Consider the following 19,538-nt stretch of genomic DNA (forward strand, 5'->3'; position numbering starts at 1 on the left):
GGCAGAGGTAACTTCCCATCTCTGGCACAAGGCCGGAAATTCAGAGCCATTTGGAACAAAGAACTCTGCCCCGAAGGTGTTTTCCAGCACCTCCTGGCCAGCTCAAAGCTGCCCTGATCACCCTGGCCAGGCAGGCCCCACTGGACATCTCGTTTCCTACCCTCAGAACAAGAGCAGGGAGCACTGAGCTGAGTGGCCTCCACTACAGAAGAGAGCCACCGTGTGAAGAGGGCACCTCTTGGCTTTAGAAAGGCCATCACTGAAGTACTGGTTCTTTCACAGTAACTTAACGACTTTGGGCAGGAAAGCCAACCTCTTAATCCCTTTGAGTCTCCATTTCCTTTTCATAAACCAGGGAGAGGCATACGGGAGAAGATGTACAGGAAACATTTGATACAGTTCCCAGAAGATGTTAAAGTCTTATTAACCTTTGTTTACTATGACTTTTGGCTCTTTTATAATACGGCAACCTCATAAGGGTCAAAGGTTGCTGTAGAGAGAGACTCCGAGTGGAGGTGGGGGTGTGGGCAGCATAGGGGGGAAGCTAGGCAGGGCCTGGCTGTTAAGCCTGTCTTGGATCTCACAGCCAAGGTGAGTGAGGCTCAGAGCAGAAAGGTGTTTGTCTGCCCTGGAAGCTGACAGGCACAGACTGGCTGGGGTAATTATAGAGCTGACTGACAGCTAGGGTGGCCTGTGCAACTGGCCAGCCAGCCACATTCTTTAGTCGGGTGGGTGGATGGGGTGGTTAGGTGGGCAGTTGACCATTTATGTGTCTACCAGGCTACTGGGCAGTTAAATAACTCCTCCCCCCGCCCCCCCCAGCTACCCCAGGCAGGCTGTTTGACACTGAAAGCATTTGGCTCCTTTTGCCACGGCAACTTCTCTGTGCCCATCTCAGCCCTCCAGCTACTTCCTGTTTCCTAGGAAGACACGTCACAGAGCCAAAGAAATAAGGTCAGACTCTGTTGACCAATGAAGAATCTATCTTGCCTGGAGCCAGAGGTATCCTAGAAGGCCGATAGGAAGCCCATAATAGTCCAGCCCCAGGGCTGTGATTAGCTAAGGCATATGGTCACACATGTTGTATCCTTTTCTAAAACCTTACATCCAAGGAAAATGTGTACTTCTCCCAAACCATTTGCCCAAAGTGTAGCTCAGTGAGCGTCTAGCATATGCTTGCTGCTAACAGTAGGCTCGCGGGTGAACTGGAGCGCTGTGATGATTTGGCAAGCATGTACACTTGGAATCCCTTGTCCACTGTTGGTGGGAGACCAGAAAGATAAGACTCCAGTCTTACCCAGAGGTCAGGCACAGAGGTCTCAGAATGCTAGGTTCAGCCACCCACAGAGCCTCAGGCAAGCACACCCACCAGCCAGAAACCAGGTCCCTGGGCCAGGACAACACCATGGTAGCTAAGAGTGGCCGCATACACTTGTCTAGAACAATTCTGTAATTTTAGAGATGGAGTCGATAGTGAGTGTTAAAAACCATGTGGAAGAATGGGACCTTCCATTCACAGCCAACAGGAGAATTTTGAGTTGGTTTTGTTTTTCTTTTTAAGTATCAAACACCAAACATGGGATTCTCTGTGAACCAGCAGTGTCGCTCCTGGATAAACTGGGAGGCAAGCATATTATCATTTCATATAGTCCTAAATGGGGAAACAACCCAGATGACCGCCCACAAGAGGGAGGGCACACAACATGGGGCATTTTCACAGTGGAATACTTGGTCACAGCATTAACTAATGCGTGTCAGTGTGGAAGGGCCTCAGAAAATAGCTCCAGTGAAAAGGCATGTGACCTCAGAGCATGTAACCCAGCACCATACACTGCCTCGAAATCACACTTAAAAGGGAGTTTATAAAGAAAAGTGAGGGTTAAAGAACCCAAATTTACCTTGCACTGGAGGATGGGGCGAGGGATGAGAGGGGCTTAAGACACTGTGTGGTCTGGAGAGAAGCCACAGTTGGTAAAGCGATTGCCCCCCAAAGCAGGAGGACCTCAATTTGATCTCTGAGTGGCGGGGAGTTGTAATCCCAAACTGGGAGGTGCAGATAGGCAGATCCCCGAGGCTCACTGCCACTCTAGCCTAACTGATGCGCTCCAGGCCAATGAGAGGTGGGCAGTGTTCCCAAGATTGTCTCCTGGCCAACATGCCTGCCTACACACACACACACACACACACACACACACACACACACACACACACCGGCACACATTAAAATGTTTTTACATTTGTTTACTTGTTTGTTTATTGTGCGTGCACCACCGCATGGGTGTGGAGGTCAGAGGACAACCTGTGGGAATCAATTCTGCCCTTCCACCATGTGGATTCTGGGAACTGAACTCACCTTGTCAGTCCTGGCAGCTAGCATCTTTATCCACTGAGCCTTCTGGTCAACCCAGACACACATATAAAAACTTTAATTAATTACTGTAAATACTCTACCCCTCACTTGGGTGCTCAGTATAGTTGTGTAACCTCTGTAAGCATACTCTTCTTTGATATATTATTCCTCAATTAAAAACAACAACAACAACAACAACAACAAAGCCAAGAGAACAATGGAAGAGCCAGAGTCAACAGAAGCTCAGCAATGCACCCAGGATCCCCGTCTAACGCGTGGCAGAATGAAAACTCAGTTTACCAAATCTGCATTGAGTTCCTACAGACCCTTCATAATGGGTTTCTGTACTATCAATTTGGCTTTTTAAAATTACTTTTTTACATTTTTGACTGCCAAGTCCCCGCCCGCCTCTCTCCCATGTGCTATCAATTTAGAAACAGTCATGATGATCTTTCTTTTGCTGTTAAATTCCTGGTATCTTAGCCCACGATCACCAAATGACTGTGTGAGCCTTTCAAGGAGCTACTGTGTGGTATTTATCTGGCTTTCGTCAGCTAGTCCTCAACAGTTCCGCAGCGCAGAGTTGCTATCACCCCCAGTTTACAGATAAGGAAATGGGAATTTAGAGGGATTAAGAACTTTGCCCAAGGTCACCAACTAGAAGGTGACAAACCCAGAAACCCTGACTCCATTTCCCCTCCTCTTCCCAGCTGCTAGGCAACCCCACAGCCTCTGCTGCCTGCTAGAGGACCGGAGAGTGTTAGTACCAAGAGGAAGCATGCAAATGAAAGGATCCAGGGTTCAGCATATGGCCTGACTGGAGGCCACCAGACCGGGCTGGAGGCATTTCTCCAGGTAAGAGAGCCTGGAAGGGACAGTCGGAGCAGGATAGGGGTAGATGAGGGAGGGAGAGGACCTCGGATGGGCTGGCGGGGACAATGGCCTCTGGTTAGTTTGAAAATGAAAGAGGATTTCTTAGTTGCTCCCCACCCATATCCCCACCCTCCCCCCCACCCCACCACAGGCCATTCAAGTCTTGCTTAGTTCTGAGCAACTTCTGCACGATGACTCTGTGTTGCTCAGGTTCTTTGATGCCTCTGAAATGGAGTGTGAATCTAAGACCACAACAGAGGCACAGAGGTCTGAAGGAGCTTTTTGAGACACTATCATCCCATAGCAACCTTTGGCCGAAGGGAACTTACTCTCTCGGGTCAGCTTGTTCAAACTGGTTAGTAAATCTAACTCTACAGTTCACAAGCATTTATTATGAGCCCATAACATGAGAGCCACGGCACTAAGTGTCTGCGACTGCCCTGGGAACATCAGCGGTGTAGAGTTCCTGGGGGTTGGCGGGTGGCGGGTCACTTGTGTGGTCACAGCATCTTACAGTCTCAGCCCTGAGTCTCCATCTCGTGTTGCCATCCCAGGGAGCCTCAGTCTTCCCATTTATAGGGTGGGTACAGGAGCCCTTTCTTAACAGAGTGAGGGCTGTGCTTGTTAACTACACAGAACAGCACCCAGTGCTCGGCAAGTCACTGTTCCTAGAGTTATGACTGCGGGGCCAGCAGGTGGCACACACCAGACCTGTCACCAGCAAAGGCTGTTCCACAGTGCCTGGAATGTCACACCACAGAGAACACCTCAAAGCTTGACATCGAAAGGCCAATGAGAGGCAGTAGCTTCCTAGGAACTGGTGCTGGATTCTGCCCAAACTCCTCTTTCCCGCTGGTACGGCTGCCTACACCCCGCTAACGACCAGGACTCTCCCCTAAGCAGAATGAGGACTTTGTGTGGCATGTGGTCCTGGGAACCCTGCTCAGTCTAGTCTTCGGCATGAGACCTGCATGGCAGGTTCGCAGAAGCGTGGCACACACTCAGATCTCACAGCTCCCTCGGCTTCTGCCTCTAGCCGCTGCCATTTGCCCAGGAGCTACCCTGCCTTCCCCCAGCCAGCACCACCTCCCCGCTCTGTACAAGCAGGTGGGATTTCCCAAGAGGTCCTACTTGTTCTTTTCATTTGTGGTGATGAGAAAGAATGACTTCCTGCTTGCCAGAGCAGACAGTCACTACACAGTCATGGAGGCTCCACTCTTCTGTGTCCCACGCCCTAATCACTCACACACTTGGCCTGTGGGGACTCTCCAGAGAGGCTGCCCCAAGTATCTGGACCACAAGGCCCAGGACTCAGAAGGGAGGGCAGTTTCTCTTCCACATGTCACTACCACAGGATGCCGTGGCTGACATCAACGCCTATAGCTTAGGTTGAGTAAGAAGTGGCTGTCTCCACCCTGGACCATTTCTCCAACAGAGACAGAAAACTCACATGCTAGTGTCCAAGGACATCAGTTCCATGCCCAGTAACTCCCCACCCCCCCAACATTGCTTCCTGTCTTAGTTGTCATTTTCCTGGATCTTCACTGCAAGTGACCCGTGCCCTTTATCTACATGGACAAGATTTGAACACCCTTCCCTTCCGGGCTGTGGGACTCCTTTGTGGTATGTGAGAGTCCCCAGAGGTCTGGGAAGCTGGAAGGACACATGAAGAAGCTCTAGGAACCGGGGACGAGGAAGTACGAGGCTAAGTCTTGGCTAACTCAATCCCATTTCCCCTGAGGAGCTGAAGAGGAGGTGGCAGGTCTTCCTGTCCCTTTCTGAAGTAGGGGTGGCCAGAGGCAAGGCCAGTCACAAGTGAAGGGCAAGAGGAAATTATTTCAGTGTTGGTCTGGGTCTTGGGGCAAGGTGGCCAGGAGCAAGTCTACCCTTAAGGAAGGGACTGGAACCAGCTGGCTAGGCCAGAGAGCAGCTGGGGTGTTGGGGCTGCCCTCAGGACTATGCTGCCCCACCCTCACCTCAGCACTAAGTCTCTCCCAACCCCCTTGCCCTTTTATCACTCTGTGTGGCCTCTCCTGGCTTGCATGACTAGGTATCCAGCTCGCCCTGGTTTGGGTTTGAGTTTGTGCCTTGGAATGGCCACACACCAAGCCCCCTTCACTCAGGAGAACCACATCTAGGATAAGAAATCATATGGCCAATCTTGTTTCTGTATCCATCACTGACCTGAAGGAAGGCTAAGGCCTAATCAGAGAGAAGTGTGGTTAAAATTGACGTGCTGGTGGTTCAGAGCTGCTGTCCGGCCGCCTTCAGCCTACTAAGGAGCCTTCGAACTGGACAGCAGTGAGCTGGTCCCAGGGCTGTTGTTCCTCCTGAAACTCTCTCTCTCTCTCTCTCTCTCTCTGAAGGCGGAGGCCCAGTCTGCTGGGACCTGCTTTGCTGGCATCCCTTCGGAGGGCGCTGGCATCATGCTGGGACACACAGGAGGCGCTTAACCATATCTGGCTATGTCCTTATTCCCTCTACCTGTATCCCAAGTGGACTCACAGCGGTGACACACGGAAGTTTGAGCCTTCTAATCCAACTACAAATTAGAATGTGGTGCAGGCACCCTCACCTTGCCTCTCTGCTGCATAGACAACAGCAGCCAAGAGGGTAGCAAACTGAACAACAATGTTCTCCCATCTTGGGTAACTTCTTGGTCTAGGCATTCAGACCCTAAGCCTTCCTCTATTGAAGGCCCAGGCTTTAGACACCTGCAATCAGGGCTGAAGGCAGGAGGTCCTGGGCATCTTTGAGAGCTTCCCAAAGGAAGTCCCTCAAAGAGATCAGTCCAGACATAGACAGGAAAGGGAGGCCAAGAGACCATGTTACAAATAAACAGAGTGTCCCAAAGCACCAGGACCTCCAGAATATGACTTTGTCTGCAGGAGAGCGGGGGACGGGCCAGCTAGGCTGCCCTACTCCCCGTTTCTCCCCTTTCCCACCTCCCTCCTCCATCTTGGTCGGCAACCAAGTCACAGCTGTTCAGGAGCAGCCAGACCTAAAGCCGTAGGTCTCGGCCAGAGACTTGAGTGGGGATTCCTACTTTCTGAGGCAATGTCACAATGTTGGCCTCCGTGGGTTCTTTTTCACACACTAGAAAAAGGCTACCATGTGGGGCTGCAGGTCGCCCATTTCTGCTCGAGGGTCCCTAGTATCTAACACAAAGCCAGACAGAAGCTTTTACTCTTGCTGCCTCCTGTTCTGGCTGCATGCCAGCACCAAGAAATAGTGGATCAGAAAGATCCACACGGTCTTCTCTAGTCTTCAGCGGCGGGAGGAACTAAAGATGGTCTCCACAATATAAAATACCCTTAGCTCGCAGAGCTGAGAATCCTGGGTCCAGACAACCCATCTGGGACTCTAAGAAATCTGCGCTTACCCCTTAGCCTAGAGAAAGCATTCCTAGCACTTTCTGCCCCTTGAACCTCCTGATTTCTCCTGCCTGCCTGCCTTCCGAGGTGAGATGGGGAGCTGACAAGGTACACGTGGACTGGGTAGCTGGTGAGTCCACAGTATTGGGATGTCCCTCCAGTTCTAAAGAATAGGAAGAGGCACATATTTACCACAAAGCCATTGTCTCTCCATGGACAACTCCTGGAATCATCCCATGCACATCAAACAGCCACTGCATGCGCGCGCACACACACACACACACACACTCCCCTGTTGTCACAGAGAAGATGCCTTCCTCAGGGCACTGGGACATGTCTGAATTCTGGCCAAGGGAACTTCTGCAACACTCAAAAAAATGCCTGCCTAACTGCTTGCCTGGGCTCTGGCCCCTCTGGCTGCTACTAAGCCCAGACAGGAGGCTGACTCACTCACCACAAGGAGGAGGAGGAGGAGGAGGAGGAGGAGGAGGAGGAGGAGGAGGAGGAGAAGCAGTGGCTGCAGCTGCAGCAGCAGCAGCAGCAGCAGCAGCAGCAGCGTCAGGATAGATTAGGTGCAGAGAGTCAAGGCTTCCCCCAGACCAGGCAGACTCAGCCTCAGGTGACTATGGTTGTGGAGACAGTGGTCCCCTGTCTGGAGATCCAGAGCACTGTCCAAGTCTGGAGATCACATGCAGTTCCCTCCGAGATTTTCCCTCCAAATAACACTCACCAATGGATTCAAATCCCTTCACTCTCCAAACAGAAACTATTCCTTAAATCCCCTTCCTCAATTCCTATGTTAGCCCCTGAGTCCCTCTGGATATCTGTAGACAGGCTCTCTTGATAAAGAAATCCTGTCCACTAGTCTCAAAGCATCGGCGGTTTTGAAAGCCAAGAAAACTTCGTTTAAAAGATTTCATTCCACTATCACGGGCGATCATATATGGGCCCTACAGGGTAATAAACAAGCTACACACACTCCACCTCCAGAGACCTTAGCACCATCAACAGCCAATCACTCCTTTTCTTACTCCTGCACTCCAAGCCAAAGCTTGGAAACAAACACTTCTTGTTGTCCAATGCTGATCACCGTCCTAGCGAAGGACTCCTGCACTGGGCTGCCTGAGCATCGCGGAGGTGGCTGCCCCCTCGCTAGCCTCTCACGAACTTCAGCTTTTTCAGACCTGGGTGCCCTCTCAGAGTCCCAGCCTCATGGCACCACAACCCGGATATCAGTCGCCAACTTTGCTCCCGAGACTTGGACTCCAGTGCTTGCATCTGGGCACTCAGACCTCTAGACCCGGATGGTCCCCTCCCCAGGTCTAACCCCTCACCCAAGACCCCCTTCCCGCTGCTCCCCGATCCGCACCTGGTCTGGCGGGTGGACACGCAGCTTGACGCTCCCGGCGCCTTGGGCTCGGCAGCTGCCTTTTGACAAGCAGAAACAGCTCAGCACCTGGCCCCGCCCCCGAAAGGCCCCGCCTCCGGACCTCCCTGCCCTTAGCCACGCCCACCAGGTCCGGTCCTCTCCTGCCCAGAAACTTTCTTGACTTGGAATCAACCACTGCACTGTCTTCTTGGAGACTTTGCCTTGTGAGAGGGTCCATGACCACAGCCTGAGCGCAGCACAGGCGTCTGCCCTCTGCAGGGCAGTCTTTCTTGATGTCCGGTGTGCAGATCAACGTTTCTGCCTGCGGTCATCCGTGATGTATCCGCCAGCCCCTCTCCCCGCGTGCCGCCGTTGTGGTTCTACCCAGTCTGCAGCAGCTGCCTCCTCCAGGTGCGTCACTCGCACCTGAGTTGACCCGGGACCCCGACGACGCCCGCGGCGCGTTGGCGTTACGGGGAGTCGTTCTCTGCGCGCCTGTGAGAAATCGCCTGCAAGTTCCTGCTGCAGGGCGCTCAGCTGGATTCCACCGGTTAGGATAAGCTCGAGGGTCTGGAGGGGACTGGGCCACCATGGAGGCTGGAGCTGAGTCCTCTCTCCTACCCTACCATATGAAGAAATAAGCGTAAGAATGTTCTAGAATAGATACCCACAACGTCACCCGACAGTTGGTGACCTCCTTTTAGTCCGGGAAGATAATGTTGAGATGTTTCAGAGGTGACAGGAAGATGAGGAACTGAGGTTTGTCCAGAAGGACCTGGTAAGCCAGTGAAGGACAAGACGCAGACAAGTCTGTTAGTACAGTTACCGTTCCTCAGACAGGTGTGTTGGAGTAGAAGAAATCCCGCCGCGTTCAGCTCTGGATGACTGGACCCCTGAGAAACCAACAAAGGCTAAACAGGAGGAAGAGCTTCCAGACAGTGTGGTTCTGAGGAGAAGCTGTGAAGCAGCTCACTAAAAGGCACTGTCAAGGAGGAGGGCGTGGTGGCGCAGGCTTTTAATCCCAGCACTTGGGAGGCAGAGGCAGGCCGGATCTCTGAGTTTGTACAAGGCCAGCCTGGTCTACAGAGTGAGTTCGAGGACAGCCAGAGCTACACAGAGAGAAACGGTCTCAAAACAAAAACAACCCCCCCCCAAAGCAAAACCATAACAATAAAACAACAACAACAACAACAAAACAAAAACAACCAACCAAGCAAACAAAAGGCACTGTATAGAAACATTCTGAAAAGGCTTTAACAATGTCAGAAAACATGATGGGACATGGTGTTTGAACCCAGGGATGAGCAATCTATATCAAATGAATGCATGGAAGTGGTCCATTGGCAGCACTACCAGTCTGGTGGGATTCTTTATTCAAAATGAAAGAATAATTTTCCAGAGTCATGGTAAAGTTGGCTCTTATGAGAAGAAAAGCATACTAGAAAATCTCAACACCCAACACCTTAGGGAGTTCTGCAGTCCTGTGAGCAAGAGCTGATGGAAGCCGAGAACCTACAGACTCTATAGGGATCCACTGTGGATCTTTTTCACAGCAGTGAACTGGAAGTGAACATATGTAACATGTTCTAGAATGCTCTGGATGTTTTGTTCAACCTTCATGTCAACCTTTCAAGACACAGTGGCAGAAACTCTCCCCATCTTAACACTTGTTGACATTTTTATGGCTGGGGGGGGGGAGGTGACGGTCACTTGAACCCTTGGCTTCTTTCTGACCAACCCATGTCGTTTCATGCTGCCTCTCAAAAAAACCCCTGTGCTTTGCTCTATCAGATCACAGACTAGAAAAACCAGAGGTGAAGAACGCAGAGGTTCTAGGTTGCAGCCGTTATCACTGTGCCTGGCCCCATAACCATACCCCTAGTTATGCCCTCTTCATCCTCCCCCAGTTCCTGGACCACTGCATCTCATCTGGTCCTCCAGACTGTCTCCTTCATATCTCTATCCACTCCATTAAACCGTTCCCCCCGTCACCAGGCAACCATGTCCACTATCGTATGTGTTACTGTGTTACTCTACCAGACTGTTTATTATCTTGTAACAAGACATTTTGTATTTGTATCGGACAAGAATTTTTCCACTCCAGCTTTATTCTCAGGAGGATTATTTTATAATGGGGAAAAATGAATTCCCCTTGTCTTTTCTGTAAAGATAACATTTCTTGAATTCTTGCATGTCTCTAGGAAAGGTCAAATTGTCTCTGCTCAGTTTTATCAGGGACTGTCTATGCATTTGTTCCACACAAGACACTACATTAGAGCCCTGCAACTCAGCAATTTGCATACTAAGGAAAGATACCTGCCAGGTGCATACTCTTTGCAGGGAAGACTCCAGGGCCCAGCCTGAGGCCACCTTGTGCACTCCATTAGGCAAAGCTTGGCCTCTGGCCATCTCTACCAGGCCCTGGGTGCCTATGGGTGGCTTGAGCAGATGTGTCTTGGCCTCAGCCCATGAGTCCCTCTTTTCTGGACCCTGGTCAATGTTTCTGAGATTGGCCGGCCCATTCTGAGCCTCGGGCTATGACGTAAGAACTCAAGTGGATCCCTTTGTCTCTTTGATGTTTCCACAGACCCTGTGCTTTTGACAGAGGGGTTCCCTGTGAAAGTGCCTTTTGCACTCTCACTGGAACACTTCCCTCTGTTTGAGTTCTCCCTGTTTAGTTTCCCCCTGTTTAATAAATTATAGTTATGGGCTTATGGAGAAACTGACAACAAACCTCTCACTCAACAGATGCTGGAAGAAAGATGCCCCCAAGAGCCAAAGAGCCACAGGGACATGAAGGCAGAAGGGACCAGAACATCTCCTCCTCACTTAGCTCCTCTTTTAGACGCCTTTATGAAATTAAGTTTGAAAAGGTTAACTCATCCATCTTTTAGGACAAGAAGAATCTGGGACTGTTCTTGCTTGTGTTCAGATGTGAAAATGAAATGAATAAATGGAGGAGCTGTAAGCAATGAAAACAAATCAATGGAAAGGGGCCTTGCAGGGCAATGGCTTTCAAGTTTTTAACTGCTAGCCAGTAAAAACTCATATTCATTATGGCCCAGAATACATATAGATGAGTTTCTCATGAAACAAAACAAAACAAAATGCCCTGAAATGGGCTCTCTCTGAATAAAAAAGAAATGTAAAAAAAAAAGAATGTAAAAAAGAAATGTAAAAATGTAAAAAAAGGAAGCTCCTAGGTGTGGTGGAAGGGAAAGGTTACCGTTGATGAAAGGGAGAGAGCGTAGCCAGAGGCAGGGATGTCTGGGAGAGGCCAGAGTGAACCTGGGCACACTAAGCTGAGGTGAGAGACTAGCACAGAATACAGGGAGCACCATGAAGAATCCCACAGGGGCCCCATGGTGGTGTCAGGACTTTGGAGAATTCTCCCTCCAAAATTCTAGGAGGGTCCAGGTGGGGAGATGCAGACTTCCTCCTGCACCTCCAAGAAGAGGCAGCCCAGGGCTCTCCCAGCTCCCAGGTACTCGCCAGGCTCCCGTCTGAATCTTCAGTAGACAATGTCGGCTCCTCTCCAACCCCTATATCCAACCTTTAACACTGCTGAAGCAAGTCAGAGGCTCGGCCTCCCCTCCCGTTTGGTACTGTCTGAGGGCTTGCAAAGGTCATGAACAGTCTTGCAGGAGGTGAAGAGAATCACATTTACAACCCATCTGGGAATTTGTAGCTTGTTCTTTTAAAGGAGAGAGTCATGTGGAAGAGTCTAGCGATTGAGGTAAGGGGAGAGAGAGGCTGTGGTTTAGGAATGAGCCACTTGGAAGCAAATGACAGTGGAATGACTGTTGTGTGCCACCAGAGAAGTCAGCAGGGGGAAGGCTGGCTGCTTCAAAAATGTCCCCTTCGGTAGAGCGTCTCCAGGGAGGGTGGTTGAGCAAGCATCTCCCTTTCTTCATACCAGTGAGCAAAACCCCACAGCCCAGGTCCTGGACACGCCTACGTGGCCAGGAAGGACATTCCGTCAGCAGCCCAGGAATTCGTTAAACATCTCTCCCCTGGGGGCCCAACTCCAGAAAGACGTGGTGCTGACAGCTCTTGTCTTTCACCTTTGGCCTTTAGCCTGGGATAAGCACACCGCAAGTCCCGGTTGCCGCACTCATTTTATTGTTCTTAGATGTTAATGATGTCAGGATGGCTAAAGCCTGTGTTTCTGCTGCCCGCCTCCCATTCCAGCTGGAGTGACTGTGGACGGGGCGGCAGTGGTATCTTGTGCTGTGCACTGTGCAATGTTCTACAACCAAGAAGTGATCTCAAGGTGCTTCTGTTGTGAAAAACCTACTGGCAAAAGAAACACTGTCATGCCTGAATGAAAAAAAAAAAAGGAAATAAAAGGAAAGGACAGGACTGCTTCTAAGTATGGTGGAGGAGAGAGTTTATTATGGATATGTGAAAGAGCATAGCTGGAGGCAGAGGCATCTTGCAGAGTCCAGAGTGGTCGTGATCCCAAGCACCACGTGAGGAGAGTCGGGAGGGCAAGAGAGAAGGGAGAGGGGGGAACCAGGTACACCAGCTTAGTGCCCCAAAAGAGAGTAGATGCAAAAGACCAGGTAACCAAAATGGTCAGATTCTATAGAGAAGGGCAGGCCAGCCCCTGGGCTGGAGAAATACAGGGCAAGGGTCAGGATATGCCAGCGAGGAGGACCCTCTAACAGGTAGGGACCGAGAGGTTCTGGGAAAGCCTGGCAGCCAGATCCACTTTGCTATGTTAAATAGGAACCTCAGCTGTTTGTTCTGAGTTTGAGACCTTATAGTGACCACGTATGAAAATGATTTTAAAACTGTTACCAGTAGCAGCCGAGCGTGGTAGCGCACGCCTTTAATCCCAGTGCTCAGGAGGCAGAGGCAGGTGGATTGCTGTGAGTTCAAGGCCAGCCTGGTCTACAAAGCAAGTCCAGAACAATCAAGGCTACACAGAGAAATATTGTCTCAAAAAAACCAAACCAACCAACCAAACAAAAAAACCCTAAACAAAAACAAAAACTAACCAGTAGCTAGTATCTCTAGTCACACTGTCCCTTTGGGTGAATATCAGCTCTAATTTCAAATGAGAGTCTTGATCCTTCCTGAAACGCTTGTCCTGACTCCCCTGGCATCTGTTCTATGCAGCCAAGATATTTCACAGAGCAGGTGTGACCCTTGGCTCCGGGATAAGAGGACCGGAAGGTAGCATTGATGGCCCGCTAATATAATCAACATATTAAAACTTGATTTTTCAGTGATTTTAAAAAAAAAATTAAAGCTTGGCTTGTTGGTGCAAACCTATAATTCCAAGAGCTCAGAGTGTGGAAAAAGAAGCATTAGGAGTTCGAGGCAATACTCAGAGAGAGCTGAAGACCAGCTTGGGCCACATGGACCGTGTCTTAAACAAACCAGCAAGCAAAATGCAAAAACAAACAAACATACAAAAAACCCGAAGTCAGAACACTGCCTCCCGTGCACAGGAGACCGCATAGAACATTTCTTAGAGGCTTTAGAAAAGAGAGAGGTCGCCTCTGGGTCCAAATGCCTCTGCGTGTTGAATGTGCTGTCAAAACTGGCCCTCGGTGAGCCAGTTGGCACTCAAGGGCCCGCAGGCTGACTCTGTAAGCTGCTGTATGCACAATGGTCTAGCTGGAGCCTTTAGTTTGGGCCGTTTCAGTTCAGCTTGAAAGGTCTTACCTTTGCAAAATACAGGCATTTATACCTGTGATCCGCACATGCCTAGGGAGCTCCCTGACACACTTCTATATGGGCCCAAGGACTGAGTGTGTGGGGAGAGCCAAGGAGGCACACATTTGGGTCGCGTCTTTCTTATTGGCTGGGCTTGGGCAATTGCTGAATCTCTGAGCATATGCCTTGCCACTAATAGAACGAGAATAAACCCCAGCCACAGGGCTGCTGACTCCCGGGGCCGCCCATGGTATGTGGAATTCTAACTTAATAGCTAACTGTAGTCATTAGCAGAGCCCCTTAAAATCGTGAGTGTCTCTGGATTTCAACTGCATATTTCCTTGATCTTTATGGCTTGTTTGCTTTTAGACCAGGATCCAAGCTGGTCTGAAACTTACTAGGTAGCCCAGGCTGGCCTCAGACTCAAGATCTTCTTCTACCTTAAAATCCCAAGTGCTAGACTACGTGCTTTCTTGAATAATGATGATGATGATGGTGACAACAATAATAATAACAATAATAATGGTATATAATATATAATTATATTATATCTATTATATTTAAATATAATAGAAATAGTATTTATAATAAAATTTTTTGAGATGGGGTCTCTTTATGTAGCTGGCTGTCCTGAACTCACTTATGTAGATGAGGCTGGCCTCAGACTCACAGAGATCTGCCTACCTCTGCTTCCTGAATACTTGAGGTTTAAAAATTTTTTAACCCTGTTATGATTGTGTCTGCGGTGTGTATGTACAGGTAGGTGCATGCCACAGCTCACATGTAGAGGTCATGGGATGATTTGCAGACTGAGCTCTCTGCTTCCACCATAGGCTCTGGCAATCGAATCATGAGGTCAGGCTTGTGGGGCAAGACCATCACCTCCTAAGCCATCTCATCAGCCCTTTGGTCTTTCTTATCGCATAGATTAGAAATAAAGGGAGGGAAGAAAGAAAACATGGGATAGAGAAGGAAGTGGAAGTTGGCCTTACATAATTAAAAAAAATCTGTAGCTGTATTATCAACAGTGTTGCCTATCTTAAAGCTAAACATATATATGTATACACACACACACACTGTTTAACATATGTTTACTCCCCAGACACAGAGTTCTAGTTTATCTTTTATTTTTTACCTAATATGTTTTAAAGTTGAGTTAACTTAGAGATCTTTGGCTTGAGGAAGTCAACTCTGACCTGCCAAGGGCCAGTGGAGGTTCAGGGCAGAGGGAGGGCATTGACCTGAAGAGTTCTTTACTGGTCACCTCCAGCTGGTTGCTTTTACTTTGTGAGACATCAGGAACCAACGAAAAGAACCATCTAGAGAAACTGCCCAGAGTGCCGTCCATGTGCATCTTAGGAGGACAATCTGACCCTCTAGGACTTGGGCTGCCCAGTGTGGTTGCAGGAGTGAAAATTAAACTCAGAAATGGAAGCTGCTCATACCAGCATGGAAGCAAGGACACTTAGGATCTTCAGAGTGAACCGTGGAAGTCATAATTGCTTCTGCTTCATGCCAACTGTACCCTTTGTCTAGAAAGAACCTAGCCCTTTGGGCGAACTTGTCTCTTGGTTTCAAGAAGAAAATGGCATCTGTAGTCTGCTTTTTGCAGGTAAAGATGAAGTCAATGTAGAAGATGAGGGTTGAAGTGAAAAAGAACTTTTGGACTCATTAAAGACTGCTCTGACTCGGGAGGCAAAAGTGGGTGGATCGCTGTGAGTTCGAGGCCAGCCTGGTCTACAAAGCAAGTCCAGGACAGCCAAGGCTACACAGAGAGACCTTGTCTCAAAAAACCAAAAAAAAAAAAAAAAAAAAAAAAAAAAAGTCTGTTCTAATAGCAGTCTCACAAGGTACAAGCACCCACCAGGTCTTCCTTCATAGGGTGAGTTCCAAGGCTGCCGAGCACCAGCAGTTAGCATCCAGGCTTAGGTTGCTTTCTTCCCCAATGGCCTCACTCTGTGGGGAGACCTTCAGTTTAATACCAGGGCCAGCTTGTCAAAGCCCAGATCTACCATACTGCAGAGTGCTAATCTTCTATTGGCCAGTCCCACCCAAAGGTGTATTTAATCTTTAAGCAGCTGTAGGGAGCAAGCTTATGGACCCACCAATCTCAAAAGGAGCCCCTGGTGGCATGCTGCACGGGCCCAGGCAGCATCTGTGGATCCTAACGGAAGGCAGGAAGCCGACACCTATGATGCTATAGACCCAGCTAGACACTCCATCCGATATTACAGCCCTCGGGGGTCTTAGGATAATGCTCAAAATATCTGGAAGGATGCCTAGGAAATTCTCAGAGTACTCCAGAAAACATCTACTTGGACCTTTAACCCCGGAAACGAGATCTCAGCAGGTTAGAACAGTGGTACCCTTAGACTCTGTGCCCTGTGTGGCATGTGCCAACTCAAACGGCTGTGTAGGTTGAGCTGCAAGCAGGAGTTGGAGGCTAGGGCAGGAGGTACCTTGGGAAGGAGGCTGAAGCTCATGACTAGGACAGGATGGTAGGGGTATAGGCCTTGGCCTGGGTAGCATTTAATCGCATGCATTTCCTTTATGAGAATCACCGCATTCTTTCACCTGCGATTTGTGGTCTTGCCTCTATGTGGTTATGACTCAACAAAGAGTTCACTTAAAACCTAGTTTCTGTGGCATTCTCGAGAGACTGTCTCCGTGGTGGTCCTCTTCCCAAACGCAGGATGAAGAGCCAAGATCCCGCCCATAAACACAGTGGATAGGTAACGGACAGTGTCACTATGTTGGGACCAGGGGTTCCTCTGTGTGCTCCAGAACCCGGTGCAGACCTGGATGTGCAGTGAGGGCTACAGTAATAAAATTCAGGAGTTTCTTGGGGACAGCTGAAGGAAGGATACCAAATGCTCTGGCTGTGGTGCTTGGCTTAGTTAAGCAGAGCCTACGGAAGGATCCAGATCAAGGTCACCATGTAGCCTATGTCTGGGATTACAGCTGCCAACAGTCTCGAACCAATGGGCATGATTAGACTAAACCAGAGGTGACAGACAGGCTCTCCCAGGAGATGGTATAATGGCTTTCCTGAGTATCAGCAGAGCCTTTCAAGTCTTTGGTTGACCACTGCCAAGGACCTTCCTTTAACCCACTTTCTTGAGCACAACTGTCACTTAATTGGGGTTACTGATCTCAGAAGAAGGGGTATCTAACTTGGCTGACCTCTGAGTGGTAACTACTAAGTTAAGAAAGAATGTGGTAGCCAGGCCCAAACCATCAGCATTTGACCTGGCTACTTTTAGGTCAACTTGACCTAAGCTAGAGTCATCAGAGAGGAAGGAGCCTCGCTTGAGGAAATGACTCTGTGAGATCCAGCTGTAAGGCATTTTCTCAATTAGTGGTCAATGGGGGAGGGCCCGGTCCATTGGGTGTGGAGCCATCCCTGGGCTGGTGGTCCTGGGTTCTCTAAGAAATCAGGCAGAGCAAGCCAGGGGAAGCAAGCCAGTAAGCAACACCTCCCCTGACCCCACGGCCTCTGCATCAGCTCCTGCCTCCAAGTTCCTGCCCTGCTTGAGTTCCTGTCCTCAGTGTCCTTCAGTGGTGAACAGCAATGTGGAAGTGTGAGCCAAGCAAACCCTTTTTCTCCCCACCTTGCTTTCTGGTCATGGAGTTTGGCACAGCAAGAGAAACCCTAACTAAGACATAGTCCTTTGTGAGCTTCTTATCAGTTGCACTTTTGACCTGTAAACTCTCTCCCCACCCTTTTCTCTATCCAGAAATAATCCTGCAGTTGGCTGGCCTGCCCTCCCTCTACCTTCAGCATACCTCGTGCACCTCCTCCTTCACGCAGAGCCGATGGTCAATGAGCCTGTGATTCAGACCTACCTGGGCAAGCAAGGACTATCCCGTTGACACATTCTCCTTCCCTTCCCCACAAAAGGGCCTAGACCTCAGGTGGAGAGACAGGGAAGGGCACAGTTAAAGGAGCTGCTCAGGTTCTAAGACAGGAAAACAAGCCTGTGGTTTCTTAAAGAGCTCTATGGAGGTTTCGAACAGGATGCCGGATCAAAGGATGCTGAGTCCTGACAACTGAATCCTTGATCTGATTTTTCTTTTTCCAGAAACTTCATGCTTGATCTTGGTGGGAATTGGAAGTGAAATCTCAAAGGTGAAAGTAAACAAACAAACAAACAAACCAAAACCCTTGGGTTTTCTAAAGATTCTTGCATTGAGTTACAACTCTCCTCTGTGTGGGGTGCTGGAGCTCGACAGAACCTGGTGTGTCTCGTCACTCTGCCCACCACCTTTGCCCTGATTCCTTGGATCCTAGACGTTGGACTGATAGTGCACCTCCTGTAAGTTGCACCGGTGCACTTATTTCCTGTGAGAAGACACAATCCCTGCTTTGTGGCTACTAACAGCCTTCCTGTAATCATTTGTTATCTTACTTCATTAGATGATTGTTGACATTTGATTCCCAGCAATTAAGGATTTTGCTATGTTTATTTCATCCAAACACCACATACCCTTTAAGGACAGGGCATTTGGGAGGGGGTGGTAACAAAGAACCACGTGTGTCAAGGTTGGAAAGATAGTTTGTTTCTAACAGTAGAAAGGGTCCGACCTGCTAAAGGATCCTCCCAATAGAAATAACAGTCTTGGGAAATCCTAAGTTAATCACCAAACTGGCACTAAAAAAAAAAAAAAAAAAAAAAAAAAAAAAGACATGCAGAGCGCAAAATAAAGTGAGCTTTAGGATGCAGAGGCAGGTAGGTGGTAATGTCCAGACCAATGAGACAACTTAGCAAGAGCCCATCTCAAAATAGATAAATAAATCAGAGTAAAGAGCTGGAGTGTAACTCTGTGTAAAACACTTGCTAGCATGCCTGATGCTGTGACCTAGATCTCTGGTACTGTAAAATAAATGATAAATATATGAACACCCCCAGGCTTCACATGACACGGTGATGGGAAATAAAGCTCAGGAACGGCCTGTGTGAAGGGGGCACTGCTGGCTGTCTATAAGGAAAATGGACAGTGAACCTCTACAGAGATTAAAAAAAAAAAAAAAAAAAAAAACTGGCTTTGGCCATTCTAGATGGTAGGAAATAACATCTCAAATCCATAACCCAAACCCAGTGCTTCTTTGGATTTGCAGTTCAAAAATTACAGGCTTTCTGATCCTAATACCTTCCCGTACAATGTGTTTAAAGTGATCCTAAAAGGCGGGCACAGGTGAGTAAGCCAGCTGCTGAGGCTGAGGTGGGAGGATCAAAAGTTCAGAGGCAGCTTGGGCTACAGAATGAGTCTAAGGCCAGTACAACAATGAAGTGAGATGCCGTCTTAAAAAAATAAAAATAGGGCTGGAGAGATGGCTCAGTGGTTAAGAGCACTGATTGCTCTTCCAGAGGTCATGAGTTCAATTCCCAGCAACCACATGGTGGCTCACAACCATCTATAATGTGACCTGATGCCCTTTTCAGCACTGTATGCATAATAATAAATATTTAAAAAAAAAATAAAAAAATAAATAAAATAAGACTGGGAGGATAGTCAGAAATACAATGTTTGCCTAGTGTGCATGAAGCCCTTGGGTTAGTCCTTAATATTGTCCTCCAGAAGGATAAATGAAGGACTGGGTGGTGGCGTTGGGTGGCGGTGGTGGCTGGTGGCTGTGGCACCCGCCTTTAATCCCAGCCTTCGGGAGGCGTAGGCCAGTGGGTCTCTGTGAGTTGGAGGCTAGCCTGGTCTACAGAGTGAGTTCCAGGACAGCTAGGGCTACACAAGGAAACTTACACAGGGAAACTTTGTCTCAAAAAACAAACAAACAAACAAACAAAGGTAAATAAGTGCAAATAAATATATATCCAGTGATTCCACGTTGCTTCTGTTGTATTTCCAGCAGACTGCTTCTCTCCAGGGTGCTCGGCCTCAGCATGGCTCT

General features: G+C 48.9%; 1 protein-coding gene across 1 annotated transcript in view; it reads right to left on the bottom strand.

Annotated features, from left to right (window-relative positions):
- The window catches only part of Vdr (vitamin D receptor), a 32,056-nt gene extending 23,998 nt beyond the window's left edge, over positions 1-8,058 (bottom strand). Inside the window, exon 1 of the mRNA XM_051160293.1 lies at positions 7,967-8,058. The gene's annotated coding sequence lies outside the window, so the exon portion shown is untranslated. The remainder of the gene's footprint in view (positions 1-7,966) is intronic.
- Between the last annotated feature and the right edge of the window lie 11,480 nt (positions 8,059-19,538).

Source organism: Acomys russatus, chromosome 17 (genome assembly GCF_903995435.1).
Source record: "Acomys russatus chromosome 17, mAcoRus1.1, whole genome shotgun sequence".
Classification (NCBI taxonomy): Eukaryota; Metazoa; Chordata; class Mammalia; order Rodentia; family Muridae; genus Acomys; species Acomys russatus.